We start from the raw sequence: 17415 nt of genomic DNA, 5'->3' as shown, positions 1-17415 counted from the left end.
TTAGAAGTAAGAAGATGGATATGTGAATGTAATGAAGATTTGATGATGAAAAGAGGAAGAAAATTAGAAGGATAAGTAGAATATCATTATGGAGCTAAAAAGATATATTCAATCAGGAAGGATCAAGTATACAAGCTAGCATTGAGATCTAAAATCAGCAATTCAGTTACATCCAAATCAAGTCATGTCATTGTTACCTTCCAACCATTGTAGCAATGATCTAAATCTCTTAACTGAGTTAGCTTAATAGCTATTTTTAAATCCTCTAACAAGGTGGAAATTCTATTGAATTGTCTAAAGACCTCTAACAAGGCCACTCCTAATAGGGTGATTAAATCCTCTAACAAGGTCACACCTAACAGTGTGTTTTGTAACCTTTAATAGGGTTGGCTCCTAAAAGGGCTCATTTTAGAAGAGTGAAAATAGTAACTAGTTGCAATTAGTGGTTTTTCCCAAACTGGGTTTCCACGTTAAAATATTGGTGTCTAATGTGTTCATGCTATTTCATTTCTATGTTTGCAACTAAGTTAAAGTAATGGTAATCATAGATAACATCTTAAGATTTGCATGATAATTAATTACTAAAAAATTATAGTGTTTACCAAGTTACAGCATTTCTTTTTTTGTTGAGTATTTTTAGAATCAAGTTTTGATAGAATTATTTTTGTACTGACATCTAAGGGATCTAGGATTTATTTTGTAGTAACTGATTCACCCCTCCCCTTTTAGCTACTCCTCTTATGTTTCCAACATTTATATGGTTTAAAGAAATCCCCAAGAGCATGGTATGAAAGACATCACAATTATTGTGTGAAGATTGGTTTTGAGAAGACTAATGATAATGGCAATTTGTACTTGAAGAGAGAAGGATGTAAAGGTATATTAGCTGAAATTTATTGATGATATCATATTTGGAGGTCAAGATACTTTATGTAAAGCATTTGCAAATAAAATGAAGAAAGAATTTGAGATGTTTGTGCTTGGAGAGATCAAGTTCTTTGTTGGTTTGCAAGTATATTAGATGAAATATGGTATATAAATCACTCAGTCTAAGTATATAAAGGAAATGTTGAAAAAATTTGGATTGAAAGAATCAAAACCAGTTAGCACACCTATGGTAACAAGACACAAGTTGTCAAAAAAAATAATTTAGTTTATGTGAATCAAACATTGTACAAGCCTACGATTGGAAAATTACAATATGTAGTACATAGTAGACCTAACATTGCATTATCTATTGGGATTGTTGCAAGATTATCTTCAAATATTAAAGAGAACCATTTGATGGTTGTTAAGAGAATAATGAGATGTCTGAAAGGAACATAAGACTATGGTCTATAATATAAGAAAAATGAAAATTTTGAGTTGAGAGCCTACAGATGTTGATTGGGCTAGAAACATTGATGATAGAAAGAGCTCAAGTGGAGGAGCATTTTTCTTAGGAAAGAGGTTGGTCACCTAGACTAGCAAAAAAAAAAATTGTTATCGCAATCTACTATTGAAGCTAAGTATGTGGTTGTTGTAGTAAATTATACAAACATTTTATGTATCAAATAGCTACTAAAAGGTAAAAAGGAGGAAATTACTAAACCTATGGTACTTTATTGTGATAATACAAGTGTTATAAATATATCAAAGAACCCTATGATGCACACAAAGACTAAGCACATTGCAATCAAGTATTAATACTTGAGAGAGATCATTCATGACAAAGAAGTGAGGATGGAATATATGAATACAAAAGAGAAGATAGCTGATATCTTCACAAAAGCTTTACCTAAGGATGTTCATGAGTATCTAAGAGTTAAAGTTACTTAAGAAGCATAAGTAGTGCCCTACATCAACTAAAGTTAAATGTTGTATCTCATAACTTGATATAGTTGATATTACTTTAGGAGCTACCTAAAGTAATGAAGGAGATGAATTAGAAGATTTACAGTCACATGAAAGGTGACAGAGGGAGAATATGAAATTGATTATATCTATATACAAAGACATCAAGTATTTGGCATTATTGTCAAAGTGGGAAAAATGACTAAGAGAAAAGCATATACCTTGTAAGAGGAAGAAAGCACTAAGGGAGATATAAGAAAGAGTAGATAGAGATGGATACACCTAAATATCAAAAAGAGGGAGTGAGATTCTACAAGATGGAGCTATGAGTTAGAGGGATAAGATACAATAAGGAACTTGACAAAGCTCACATTACCCTACATAGAGGAAGGACATATACTACACTGATAGAGGGAGAAATTTCAAAGATTTATTTTTTTTTTGGTATTGTTGTTGGTATTGGTTTTCCATCAATGCCAAAGAGGGAGATTGTTGATATAAGATTGTATGGAAATGAAGAACCTATAATGGAACAATCATTATTTTGGCAATGATGTCAAACCTGCTATCTGCTAGTGAGACAATTGTTTTTTGGTCTAAAAGCTATCATTTAGTTGATTAATGAAGAGGATTTGAGAAGAGGAGATAACAATAGCACCTAAAGAAAAGTTGAGTTATTTGGTATGTAAAAGAAACACTAAGACCAAGTAAGACATTGATACTATAGTGTATTTTTTTATCTACTTAAAGTTGAAAATGAAAGATTACTCAAGTTAAGACTAGAAGAAGATCAAGTATGAAAAGTGTATGTCGAGCCTTGCCGAGAAATCAATACAAGCCGAGCAAAAATTAGTAGAATTTGGGTAAAAATTAAGAGATGTTGAAAAAAGTTGAAAAATAGTGAAAGCCAAGTGTTTCTCAATATATGTTGAGTAAAGTTTAGTTGATGTTGAGCATCAGTAAAATTTAGTGTTCCCCGAGTGAACTAGTGTTGGTCGAGTGGAAGAATAGTACAGAAGCTGAGCAATAGCATATTGATGTCAAGTGACATTATTTATGTTAAATCAAAGATTTGATAGATCTAAGCTGACTATTTTGTTTTCTTGAATTGTGTGAAGCATGTGCAAGAAAACTATGATGAGCTGGTGGCATAGAATTCAAGGAAGATTGAAGAATAAGTTTCTAGAGGAACCAAATGGAAAAGTGGGTAGATTCATTGTATCCTATCTAATCCTACCTAACCCTAAAATGAATGATTGTGTTTAAGCAAATAAAAATCTTAATTCTCTATTTATAGAGATAGTTGGTCAAAAGCAAAGGTTATCATGTGTGAGAACCTAAGGTAGATAAGGATTCTAGGGTATTGCTTCATTCAATGGCCAAATAAAAGTGATTAGAGTTGGCATGCAAAGAAAGAAGGCTTAAGAGTATGAATCCTTGAAGGGTAAACAAGCTATCAAAGTTGAAGTGATCGAATGCCAAGAAGAATGGAGGATTGAAATAGAGATTTGTAAGCTACAAGTGAGTTGTAATTTTTTATCTGATTAAGCCTTACTATTACTTTCTAATCATTGTATCAGTCTAGGGAAAATCCTTTGGATTAAGGTTGACTTAACACTCATTTGTAAATCCTTTAACTACGTGACATTCTAATAGAATGGTCTAAAGTGCTCTAACAAGATTTACTCTTAACAAGGTGATTAAAATCCTTTAACTAGGTCACATTTAACAATGTGTATTAAAAACTTTAATAGGGTTGGCCTTTCATAGGGTTTCACTTCAGAAGAGTGAGAATTAATAGCATATTACTAGTGATTTTTCCCAAATTAGGTTTCCATATAAAATCCTTGTTTCAAATGTGTTATTGAATTTTTTATATTTCATGTTTATATTTTTGCAAAGTTATTTTGACCTAAGATGGTAACTTACAAAGTTTAAGTATTGTATGATCTAATGGATGCATACATGACAAGGTTTTATGGATATGGGTCTACTAAGCATTGAGAAGTTTTATATGATCCAACATAATTGATCCATCTACCATCTGTATTCACATATCATAAAAAAAATTAATTATGTATGTAAGATTTCATATAATGAATAAAAAAAATTACTACAGCTTTAAGATAAACTTCTATAAACTTTCCAAGAAAGCGTGTGAATTTATTCATTACATTCTAATTGATTATTTGAAATTCACATTTACAATACCTTGTTGGTGCGAGTTCATTCATTGCATTCTAATTGATTATTTGACATTCACATTGACAATACCTTACGAAACATTTTTATGTCATAATATAAACCCATCTAGTGGATGATATAATATTATTATCGTTGGTCTAAGATAGTTATCACCAATACATGTAAATTAAATGTATGTTGGATTGTCAATGGGTAACAACATTGGAAAATAAATCCAAAAAATGCAATCAAAAAAGATATAATATTTGGAGAAAATAAGAATCGGCTTGTCCAAATAAAATTTCATATAACAAACAATTATAGAAAATCATATGATGACAACATATGTTTAACAATCCTACAACATAACATGGGTAATATAATTTTTTTGGCATGGACATATCTCTATAACCTATAGAGGACAACCCAAAATGTTAATCACCAATTGTAAATGTTAATCCACCTATGACATATAAGGAAGGAAGCTTTCCGAAATAGAAAAAAAAAAAAATTATTGCACAAAGGCAAGGAAGGAAACTTAGTGAAATAGAAAAATTTTGCTATTTCACCAAGGGCATAAAACTAGCACTATGAAATAGTGAAAATGGACAACCCGACATGTTAGCCACCAATTGTGCATGTTAACCCACCTATGACATATAAGGAAGGAAGCTTTGTGAAATAGAAAAATTTTGCTATTTCTTAAAGGAAAGGAAGGAAGATTCGCGAAATAGAAAAATTTTGCTATTTTGCAAAGGGCATGAAAGTGACACTACAAAATAGAAAAAAGAAAAAGAAAACCCAACATGTTAACCACCAAATGTGCATGTTAACCCACCTATTACATATAAGGAATGAATCTACATTTTGCAAAGGCAAGGAAGGAAGCTTCATTAGATAGCAAAATTTTGCAAAGGGCAAGATAGTGGCATTGCAAAATAGCAAAAATGGACAATACGACATGTTAACTACCAATTGTGTGTGATAACCCACCTATGACATATAAGGAAGCAATCTTTGCAAAAAGGAAATGAAGGAAGCTTGGCAAAATAGAAATTTTTTCTATTTTGCAAAGGATGTGAAATTGGCACTACAAAATTGTTGAATCTAAGACTAGTTTTGACTATTTTGTGTCAACACACTTAAGATATTTTCAAAGATCATGCTAAGCTTGTAACACATGCCAAGTAAAATATGTATCGATGCTGAGTAAATAGTTGATGCTGAGCTACAATGTATGCTAAGCTAGAGAGTTCAATAGGTGCCAAGTGAACTTCAAGTGCCAAGTGAAGATCAAGTGCCAAGAAAAGTATAGGTGTCGAGTCACTATACAAGCTGCCTAGAATAGAATTGCTATAGGAGCCGAGTGAGCTAGTTTTTCTATATGAGTCGAGCATCAGCAAATAGTATGAGCCAAGTAACATGGAATCAGCATATGAGTTTGTGCCTTCACAAACTCAAATTTAAACCTTTTTTTTGAGCCGACATAGAAGAATCTCAAAGAATATTAAAGATAAAAATGAATCTTTTACATTACCTATGCAATCAGCAAGCAACCAATAAGAAAAGTGCATGAATTAAGTAGGAAATGAAGAATGAATATGGATCATAGATTCATGCCTAACCCTAATTCTTCAAAATATTTAAAAGGAGGACAAAACCCCATAATATGCGTGGATGAATCAAGTGTATGGGTGAATTATAGAAAAATTAAAAGGGAAGTGTGAAAAGACTTAGAAGAACAGAGCAGCATTGTAGTATTCAGTTGATCAAGAACAGAGCAGCATTGTAGTATTCAATTGATCAAGAACAGAGTATCAAAATATCAAAGAGTGATATATAAAATCAAGAAAGGATTAGGTCAGTCAGAGTAGAACAAGGATCTAGAATCAATAATTGAAGATTGCAAAGCTATCAGGTCAAAGACTTTCTAATACTCTCTAGCAATTCTATTAGATAATGGAAATCCTATGGACTTAGGTTGGCCTAGCAGCCATTTGTAAATCCTTTAAAAGGGTGGCATTCAAAGTGAATGTTTAGAAGACCTTTAACCAAGCCTACTTTTAGTAGGGTAGTGAAATTTTTTAACTAGGTCACTTTTGATAGAGTGTAAAAGTCTTTAATAGGACAGGCCTTTCACAAGGCAAACCATTGGAAGTGGTCAAACATTATAACCTTGATCAGTTACACATTGTTGCAATGATATTTTGTGGATTTCATACCCACCCCAATTTTACCTTCTCATTTTGGAGGGTTTCTAGGTTACTAAATTTGTGTGTTGTCTATTTTCATGCATGTCTTTACTTTCAAGTTTAGTAGATAGATTGAATGCATGTGAATGGTTTTAGTTAAAATAATTTAAAAGGGTTAAATTTAGTTACTTCTTATTCACCCCCCCACCCCCCTCAAAAGTAAATCTTCTCACTTGTTAATTCCAACAATTGGTATCAAAGCCTAGTTCTCACAAGAAGGAGCTTTACAGCTTGGAGAAAAGATCTAGAAATGGAAGTCTACAAACTTTGCAAGATCATAGAGAATTAGGAAATTGACATACAACTTGCTTTACATGCTTTGGAAGAAGTTAGAAGAGAACTAAGAAAATCCTTAAAAATAAGAAAAGAGATTTCCATAGCTAAGAATGACACAAAGTACAAGGAGATTGACACCTCAAATCTATTTTCAAATGGAGATTCCAAAGATTTTGATGCAGCAATAGTAGACTTGATGGAGAAGAATGGAGCTCAAGTAGAAGAAATTAGAATACTCAAGCTTGACAAGAATCACAAGCCATGATGCTTTATGAGGTAACTGAATAGAAGAAAAGAGCCAATACAAAAAACCAACAACACGACATGTTAACTATAAATTGTGAATGGTAACCCACCCATGACATATAAGGAAGGAAGAGGCAATGAAGGAATCTTCACAAAAAAATTCTATTTTACAAAGGGCATGAAACTAGCACTGCAAAATAGCAAAAATGGACAACCTGACATGTTAACCATCCATAGTGTGTGTTAACCCACCTATGACATATAAGGAAGGAAGCTTTGCGAAATAGCAAAACTTCACTATTTCGCAAAGCCAAGGAAGGACGCTTCACAAAATAGTGAAATTTTTCTATTTCACAAAGGGCATGAAAGTGGCACTACAAAATAGCAAAAATGGACAACATGACATGTTAACCACAAATTGTGCGTGTTAACCCACCTATTCATATAATAGACCATTTAAAATATCTCATATCAATTACTATGATGGGTTGAATGGGGTTGAAAATAGCCAATAGGTATTTGTTTCAAGAGTGGAGAAGGAGTGTAAATTCTCTAGTAAATCTAAAGGTAGTAGTAGAAATACTATAGTTTAAGGTGAATCTATGAGTCCTCTAATGGTCCTAAGGATGGAGAAAACTTGATGGTAAGGACAACTTTTTGTAGCAAAAGAGTTCATTGAGAACCTATCCTGAGGACAACTCTTGACTCCTACACCTAGTTGATGTTTAATATGTCTATCTTCTTGTTCACCACCACATTATGATCTACCAAGACTTTATTGACTAGAATTAGTTAGACAATCAAAAAAATAAATTGTGAGATGGGATAACATGCAATATTAACTCTGCCACATGGAAGAGCCTAACCAAGTTCACCATTTTTCTATGATAAAAAATGGGATAACATGAAATGTGGCACAAATATGTTGGTTGGAACATTTCACAATGCATGGTTGAAGAGGCAACATTGATTTCATAATTTTGTGGGTTGCCAAAAATGACCCTTGGGAAATGGAAAAAATGGGGAAATCGTGCAATTTTTCCCATTGCCACATGGCACAATCACATTTGTCATAACTTAATGTCACTATTTCATGGAGGCAGGGAAAGAAGCTTTGCAAAATAGAAAATTTTTCTATTTCATAAAGGTAATAAAGGAAGCCTTTTGAAAACACAAAAATGGTTAACATGAAATGTTAACCCCTAAAAAATCATGTGTTAACCCACACCAAAAGTTCCAGCCCATTGAATATTGATTAGGTCAGTTATCAAGAATGGGCTAAATGGGGGGAAAAAATGGCCAACAATAAATTTTGGACATCATTCCAAGAAGTTTAATGAGAGAGAATCTCATCAAGAAGAATCATATTGGAGGATTGGCTAGACATTTCATAGAGATAAAACTATTTCTTTGGTTGTTGAGAATTATTATTGGCCATAGCTACAACAAGATATGATTAAGTTTGTACAAAGTTGCAGAGTATGTCAAATGGTGAAAGGAGTAAAGCAGAATATAGGGTTGTATCAACCATTACCTACACTAGAGAAGTCATGGGAGGATATCAGCATGGATTTTTTTCTTGGATTACCAAGTACTTAGTGAGGGCATGATTCTATATTTGTAGTGGTTGATAGGATTTCAAAGATGGCACATTTTATTCCTGCAAGAAGACTAGTGATGATGTTTATGTAGCAAGTTTGTTTTTCAGAGAAGTAGTGAGACTATATGGTCTACCAAAGAGTATAGTTTTAGATCAAGATACCAAATTTTTTGGGTATTTCTAACATACATTATGGAAGAAATTGAAGATAGATTTGAAGTTCAATTCATCACATTATCCATAGAATAATGGACAGATGGAAGTTGTGAATCATAGTTTGTGAAGCTTATTGAAATGTTTGGTTGGAGATAAACCAAAAGGATGGGATCTAATTTTACCATAGATAGATTTTTCATATAACAATTCTATCACTAGGAGTACTAATAATCACCATTCCAAATTGTAAATGGGAGAAATCTAGAAATGCTTCTGAATTAAGGCAATTAGACAATGGAAAGACAAGTAGTATTGAAGTAGAAGAATTTGATGTTTGAAGAATATCCATGAGGAGGTGAAAAAGCACATTACAAAGATGAATATATAGTACAAGGCTAAGGTAGATACAAAAAGGAGGTATAAGGAATTTCATATTGGAGATGAAGTTGTGGTTCATTTGAGAAGGGAACATTTTCTAGTGGGTACATATAATAAGCTAAAAATAAAGAAGTTTGGATCGTGCAAGATAAAGAAAAGGCATGATTCTAAAAATTTCTATGAAGTGGAGTTGCATGATGAATTGAACAATTCACTAGTATTTAACATTTAATATTTGATAGAGTATTATGAATGAGTAGATGGAGTTGAAGTTGCAAAAACATATGGGAGTATTCCAATAGCTAGTTTGACTACAAAGGAGATTGAGGAGGTACTAGATAGTCATGTTGAAAAAAGTACAAGGAACAGAACTTATAAGAATGCCTTGTCAAATGGAAAGGCAATCTAGTGGAAGATTCATCATAGCTAGCAAGGGAGGGGGTTAGTCATCTTGGTTTTCCTCTCAATAGTTGAGACATGATGGGGTTACTTCTCAAATTATCCTAGGTGTCTGATGCAGAAGCATCCTAGTTGTAAGAGAAATCTTGCATCAACCAACAATATTTTATTTTAGTTATTCGGATAAGGGTTGTTAGATTGTGGTGACTAATTAGGGAAGTACTGATCAGGGAAGTGATTGATTTTGAGCCTTATTTTATCAATATTTTAAGTCGACATGTAATTATTAATTATAACCATAAAGCAGTAAAAATACTTGTATAAAAGGGCTTAGGGTTAGGGATTGTTTTAGTGTGGTGATGTGAAAATTGGTTCTTGCGATAGTATTGAGCTATAAGGGATTACAAATTATAATCAAGTTGTAATCACTAGATTGTAATAATATTAAACTTGTTGTTTGGTGCACGTAGCCTAGGGATTGGGTGAACCATGTTAAATCTTGGTGTCTTGTGTTCTTTTCTGTGTGATCTATTATTTTCAAATATTGTTTATATTTGCATGTAATTGTTATTTCTATATGTGGTTTAATCTTAACAAGGGTTGTCTTAATGAAAAGTTGGTGTCTATAAAGGCTTTCTACTTAGTAATTCAATCATACGAGCTTGGAATATCCTAATTTCAAAGGTGGATATTCATCTTGGATATATCAACCTACCAGTTGAGGCTCGGTGTCATATCATTAGTATTCGTAGATTTATTGTGGAGTTTTGGTCTGCAATTTTGGTATAAAAACTTTAGGCTCATCATTGAAGGCCTAAAAGTGCCTAGATGAGGCCCAAAAACTTGACAAATGGGGGCTTGCACAGATTCAAGCTTGTAGGAAAAAAATTGAAGTTTTCAAAAAGTGGTTATAATAGCCAATCAAAGCAATGATTCAAGAGTTATGGCCTTCTGAGGTTGGGCTGACCAAACCTTCCAAAATAAATGTCAAAAATATATTTGTCCATTTCTATATATATTTTTAGGGTCTATCGGCCCTAGGTATTAATTTTGAGTATCTAGAACATTTATGAGCAGCATAAAATTTTCTTTTTAAGAAATGCCTAAACATTGTCTAGAATAGCTTTGGGTGATAGTTTGCAGCTTCATCTTGCAAATTATTGTAATGAAGGTGTCCATGTGGGTTAGCACATTGTAATCCAAAATTCTATAATTCATGTTGATCTCATTTTGGTTTTAACGTATGAGTGACAATACACTTAAGTCATTACTTAATAGTACTTAGTGCATGTTGAGTAAGTAGTGTATGTTGAGCATAAGTTGTTAGATAATGCATGTCAAGAAAAATGTATAGTATGTGTTGAGTAGATAGTTAGTGTTGATTCACTCTAGTGATGAGAAACATAATACATGTTGAGTGATTTAGATGCTGAGTAAACAGCAAATATCGAGTCATTTGGAGCCTATGTTATAGCATTGAAGATATAGTGGATGTCAAGCATCAGAGGCTTCAAGTGTCAAGTGAATAGTTTTGGACATAGATGTTTATAATGATAAAAAATCCTATGTAAATCATTTTTGGGCTGACGTAACAATTTTTTTATGATTCTAGAAGATAAGAATGAATCTACATTGAGAATCCCTATACAGTACATGCAACCAATCAAATAAAGGGATGAATTAAGTGGTAAAATGGGTGAATCATAGTCATTGATTCCTACCTAACCTTAGGTCACCTAAGTCTTTAAGAAGGGAAAACCCTAAAAAAATTATGTGTGAAGGGAGAAGTTTGCATGCACAAAAAGAGAATTCATGGTAACTAATGAGTTGTAAGAAAGATATGAATTATAGAACCAGTTAGAGAGAGTAGAGGAAAGTAGAGAAAGGATAGAAGTGATACATCTGATGAAGAGGATCAAGTACACATCAAGAAAGATGTGATTTGATATCTAGCAGAGAGGTGCTAACCAAATGATCAAGGCTAAAACATTCTAATAGGTGAATTAGTAAAAATCTCTTAACCGAGTAGTCCTAATAGGATTTTGTAAATCCTTTAATAGGGTGCTTAGTTTATTGTAAGTTGAAGTCCTTTAACCAGGCACACTTTTAGTAGAGTATTGGCATTCTTTAACAAAATAATATTTAACATTCTTTGTAAGTCTTTAACTTTCACAGGGTAGATCGTAGTTTATGATCAAACGATTGTAACATTCATTGGATACACTTTACAACTGTAGTAGTGAAGATTTGTGGGTATCATCCCCACCCCAATTTTACATTCTCATTAGAGGGATTCTGTGTAACCAAATATCTTATGTCATATGTGTCAATTTTTTACATGCTATAAATGAATATGCTTAGTTTTCTATTACATTTTACATGCAAATTGTGAGATGGATGTGTGGTGAATATTTTAATGGTTAGAATTTTGAAGTACTGATTCACCTTCCCCACCCCTCTCAAAGTTTAGTTTTCCTATTGTTATTTCCAACAATTGGTATCAAAGCCTTGTTCTTTGGAAAGGAAATTTTTAGAGCTTTGAGCAAAGATCTTGAAGATGGAAGTCTACAAGTTGGGAAAAGTCATTGAGAAAAAAAATATTAAAATCTAGCTTTCCCTAAGCTAACTCAATAAAGAAAGAGATGATTTGAAGCTCTCATTAAAGAGAAGGAAAGAGATAGCTATTGAGGAAAATGACACGCACAACCCAGAGGAAGACACTACTAAATTATTTATGGATGAAAATTCAAGTGAGTTTGATGCAGTAGTTACATATTTGATAGAAAAGAATGGTGCACTAATTGAAGAGGTCAGAAATATTAAGATAAAACAAGAGGTCCAATCAGTATTTCTATGTGAGGTGACTGAGAAGAACAAGAAAGTTGAGGAATAAAAAGTCATGATTGAAGATGACAAAAGGACACTCACCAAAAGATTGGAAGAGAAGACATCAGAGGTACAAAGGATTGCTAGCATGAAACTAGAAACAATGAATCAAGTGATGATTTCCAATCATGAATTGAATGGTAAGGAAATTGAGATCACAACCCTAAAGTTAGAAAGTGAACAACTGAGGAATAAACTAAGAAGAGAAAAAGAATTTGCTAAAAGTTTCAATAAACCCAGTAAAGCCATCAAATACATAAAGAAATTGATGAGATATCATAGATCTAACAATGATACTACTGGAGTGGGATACACCAAAATCATCTAAAAGTGGTGAACAAAGAAGCAAACAAGGTAAGAACTACAAACCCACTTGTGATAATTGTGAAAAGTTAGGTCATATAGTAAATTTTTGTAGGAGCAACAATGCAAATTAGAACCCTAAGTAGAAGTTCATGGGTTATTGTCATAAGTGAAACAAGTAGGGACATCAAGCACATGAATGAAAGACCAAGACTTCAAGAACACAAAGATTTGAAGGATATTGCCACAATTGTCAAAAGTATGGACATAGAGCATATGAATGTAGATCTAATACCAAGTAGAATCAACAACCAGACAAAGGTACAACAAAATGGAAAATCCTACAATTGGGATTACAATACAAGGTATAGTTGTCACTATTGTCAAGAGTACAAACATGTCACTAAGAATTGCATTAGAACATATTTAAGAAGTGGTTACAGAAGATGGTTGAGTCAAACTATATGCTTTAGCTATCTGAAGACTAATCACATCAGCAAAAATTGTCCAACAAGGTCAAAGGCACCCAGCAATGAATTCAACAAAGGAAAAGAGATGGTTGATGTTGAGAAAGTCAAAGTGTAGATGAACTGATGGAGAAACAACCAAAGACCAAAATCAACACACATGCAAAGGGAAATATTATTATCAATGAAAAATTCCCTATGGGCTTACAATAGTATGATTCTGGAGAAGAAATCCTCCACATAGTACCTTCTCTCTAACTCCACTAAGAACTACCTTTACAATGCCAGAAATGTTCTTAAATAAGCCCTAAATGGTTTAGGGTTAGGAATAAATTTTAGAATATGCTAGTTGGCATCCATCACCAAAACAAAAGGTTGTAGAAATCACGTTAGAAGTCAGTGTAAAATTAGAAGAATCCAGAAATAGTAGTCCAACTTCTGGGAGGCATAACTTTTGAACCGTAACTCTGATTGATGAACCATTTACATTTTTTGAAAGCTTTAAAAGTTCTCTACAGCCCTTTGAATAGGCTTCACTCATCCCCCATTTTTTGGCCCAGTACCAGGCCATTTAGTTCCCCATATCTAGCTTTGAAGTGCTCTTAGGAGGTCTCCAAGAATCAAATATTTGCAATAACTTTCTAACTGTGAAGCCTTTTGACCTGGTTCTTTTCTGGAGTGTTTTAAATTGAAAATATAACCTTCCCTCCAATTTACACCCTCTATCTCACCATAATTATTTCTTAATTACATAGTCCTACTTTTTTGGCATTTACATGTATCCCAAGGTATTTAAAAACTCTAACCCAGAACACTAATAGTGGAACAATGAGAGTTGGAACCTTTATTTGACCTAAATGGGTATCTATAAATGCAAACACATTAAACAGAAACTATTTCTAAGTATATTTTTGGATGATACAAGATTGCCCTTACACCACTGCATGCTCCTGCATCAAACACCCAGGGTAGATTGAAAAGTGACCCTATCACTTTATGGTAGAGGAAAACCCAAAGGGGTACCCTCTATTACTGATATCCAAGTTGAGTCCTCTATTGGTCATCCTATCCACTTCACCAGGTACTCTTCATATTGCCTATTTATAGTACTCCTACCCACACAACTAACCAGAATCTCTTCTATCTCCTCCTTCTTAGAAGTAGGAATTGGACATGGTTCCAACATCAAACCCTCATCTGTGCCATCATCATGATATTCTATTAAGTCTACAATGTTGAAGATATGAGAAATGTGAATCCCATCTAGCAACTCCACCTCATATGCATTTCTCGAGTCATGTTTCTTCAAAAATTTACATGGGCCAAATTTCTTCATCTTTAGCTTGTTGTAAGTACCCACTAGAAACTGTTCCTTTTGTAAGTGTACCATAACCATATCCCCTAATTGGAACTCCTTATGTCTCCTCCTTTGATCTGCCCTAGATTTATACTATTGATTCATCTTGGTGATGTGTGCATGGACCTCCTCATGTATGCTCTTGATATGTTCAACAAATTCTTCTACCTCGACACTTGTCCTCTCCCCTTGCTCCATCTTTCTCAATTCAAGTGTAGTCCTTGGGCTACTCCCATACACAATTTGGAATGGTGATCTACCAGTACTCCTATTTATAGAGTTATTGTAAGAAAATTTTTCTTGTGGTAGAATCAAATCCCACCCCTTGGGCTTATCTCCCACTAAACACCTCAACAAATTGAACAAACTTCTATTTACCACTTTGGTCTATCCATTAGACTATGAATGATGTGTATAACTAAACCTCAATTCTATCCTCAAATTCTTCCATAAAGTCCTCCAAAAATACCCCACAAATTTAGTATTTTGTTGGAAATAATACTCTTTGGGAGACCATGTAGTCTCACCACCTCTTTGAAAAACAAATCTGTAATATGTACAACATCATGAGTCTTGTGGCATGGGATGAAATGTGCCATCTTGGAGGACCTATCAACCACCACAAATACTGAGTCATTACCCCTTTGTGTCCTCGGCAATCTAAGAACAAAGTCCATACTTATGTCTTCCCAAGGCTTTGATGGAACAAGAAATGGATGATAAAGTCCTGTATTGTGACTAAATCCTTTGGCTACTTGACATACTTGACAACTCTGCACAAATTTCTTCACATCTTGTGACATTTGAGGCCAAAAATAATGTTCTCTAAGAATGGCAATGGTCTTATCTTGACCAAAGTGTCTTTCCAATCCCCCCTATGTTTCTCTTTGATCAAGTTTTCCCTCATGGAACTCCTTGGAATGCATAATTGACTTCCCTTGAATAGCATACCATCCTAAATCAAATAATCTAGCCACCTAGTTCTGTCTACAGTAACAGGTTCTTTGCAAGCCTTCCATGCTTCAGAAAAATCAAGATCCTCAAGGTATAGATTCTTGAGTTCATCAAACCCAACCACTTCAACCTACATTATTGTAAGCAACAACTGAATGCTATTTAGGTACTACAATGCCTAGTGACTAGTATACAAGAAAAATTCTTTTAGAAATAAATAATGCCTCCATTTCTTTAAGGCCTGAATGATTACATAGAACTCTTGATCATAAATAGAGTACTTCTTCTTTGCATCATTTAATCTTTCACTAAAATATGCAATAGGCTTACCTTCTTGGCTCAATACAGCCCCAATAGCATTACCACTAGCATCACAATCTACTTGGAACACTTTAGTGAAATCTAGAAGTGCCAACACAGGTTTCTCTTTCACTTTTTTCTTCAACAATTCAAAACTCCTTGCAGCTACTGTAGTCCACTTGAACTCTTTCCTATCCCCCCTTATTGTTTCAGTCAGGGGTGCACATATGCCAATGAAATTCTTAATGAACTTCATGTAAAAGCTAACCAGACAATGAAATGATCTTAGCTCAATGGTAGACCTTGGAGTAGGCCATTCCAAGATGGCCTTTACCTTCTCTAGATCCATTTTGAGGCCTTTAGATGATACAACAAACCCCAAGTAGACTAACTCTTTTTGTACAAAGCTACACTTCTTCAAATTAATCAACATTTTCTCTTCCCTCAACCTTTCAAGGACACTACAAATGTGCAATAAATTTTCATCCAAAGTCTTACTAAAAATTAAAATATCATCCAAATAGACAATAACAAATTTTTCCAAGAATTTCTTTAGTACCTCATTCATAAGCCACATGAAGGTGCTTGGCATGTTAGTTAGTCCAAAAGGCATGACTAACCACTCATATAGACCCTCCTTGATTTTTAATGTATTCTTCCACTCATCTCCCTCTCGTATCCATATCTAGTGATAGCCACTCTTGAGATCTATCTTTGTGAAGTACTGAGCCCCACTCAGACAGTCCATAAGATCATCCATTCTTGGCAAATGGAACCAATACTTGATGGTTATTATGTTCATAGCTTGAGAGTCTATGCACATTCTCCAATCGCCATCCTTCTTTGGTGCTAGTACTATAGGTACTACACATGGACTTAGGTTCTCTTGAATCAAACCCTTCCTTTATAGCTCTTAAACTTGTCTGTTTAACTCCTCAGTTTCAGGAGGAGTTATCCTATGAGTAGCCTTGTTAGGCAAACTAGCTCCAAGGATTAAATCTATCTGATGACTGATCTACCTTACTAGTGGAAACCCTTCTAGAACATTATCAAAGATGACATCTTCATACTCACTTAATAGGCCTAAAAATTTAGGTGGAATTTCACTACTACCTTCCTTATCTCTTCTAGGAATCAAAGCATAACACATGCGTTGATGTTTCATACCATCCAAAAAAATTCTTCCATCAACAAGACATATCCTAGCACTACTGCATACCTTTTCACCTTCCTTCATCATAGGCTTCAATTTGTGGCAAACTCCATCCTTTTTCAAAGAGTATGTATTTGCATGACCATCATGTATAGCATGTCTATAAAATTGCCACAGTCTACCCAATAATAAATGGCAGACATCCATTGGAATAATGTCATAGAGAACTTCATCATGGTAACTCCCAATCTTGAACTTCACCAAACACTATTCACTGACCAAGACCTTATGATCATCCTTCACCCAATCAATCTGATAAGGTTGGGGGTGTTTCTCCCTTTTGAGCTTTAGCTTAGAGACCATCTCCTCAAACACTAGGTTTTCAATGTTGCCACCATCAATAATCACATCACAACACTTATCCTCGCACTTGCACCTGGTACAAAAAAAACTCTTCCTTTGTCCAAGTTCAGTCTCACCACTTTGTAATACCCTTTCATTTACAATAACTTCTTCTTTGCATTCTCAAAATGTGATGACTATGCATCTTCGTCCACATGAGCAACCCTTGCTTGACCATCAACTCTCCTATCTATCATTCCTTGTTGTTGAGGGCATTCAAAGGCACAATGAGCTTCTTCATTGCAATGAAAATAGGTACCATAGAAGCC

This window comes from Cupressus sempervirens, chromosome 10 (assembly GCF_028749045.1).
Source record: "Cupressus sempervirens isolate cs-2001-9-10 chromosome 10, ASM2874904v1, whole genome shotgun sequence".
Lineage (NCBI taxonomy): Eukaryota > Viridiplantae > Streptophyta > Pinopsida > Cupressales > Cupressaceae > Cupressus > Cupressus sempervirens.
Note: the sequence above shows the minus strand (reverse complement) of the source record.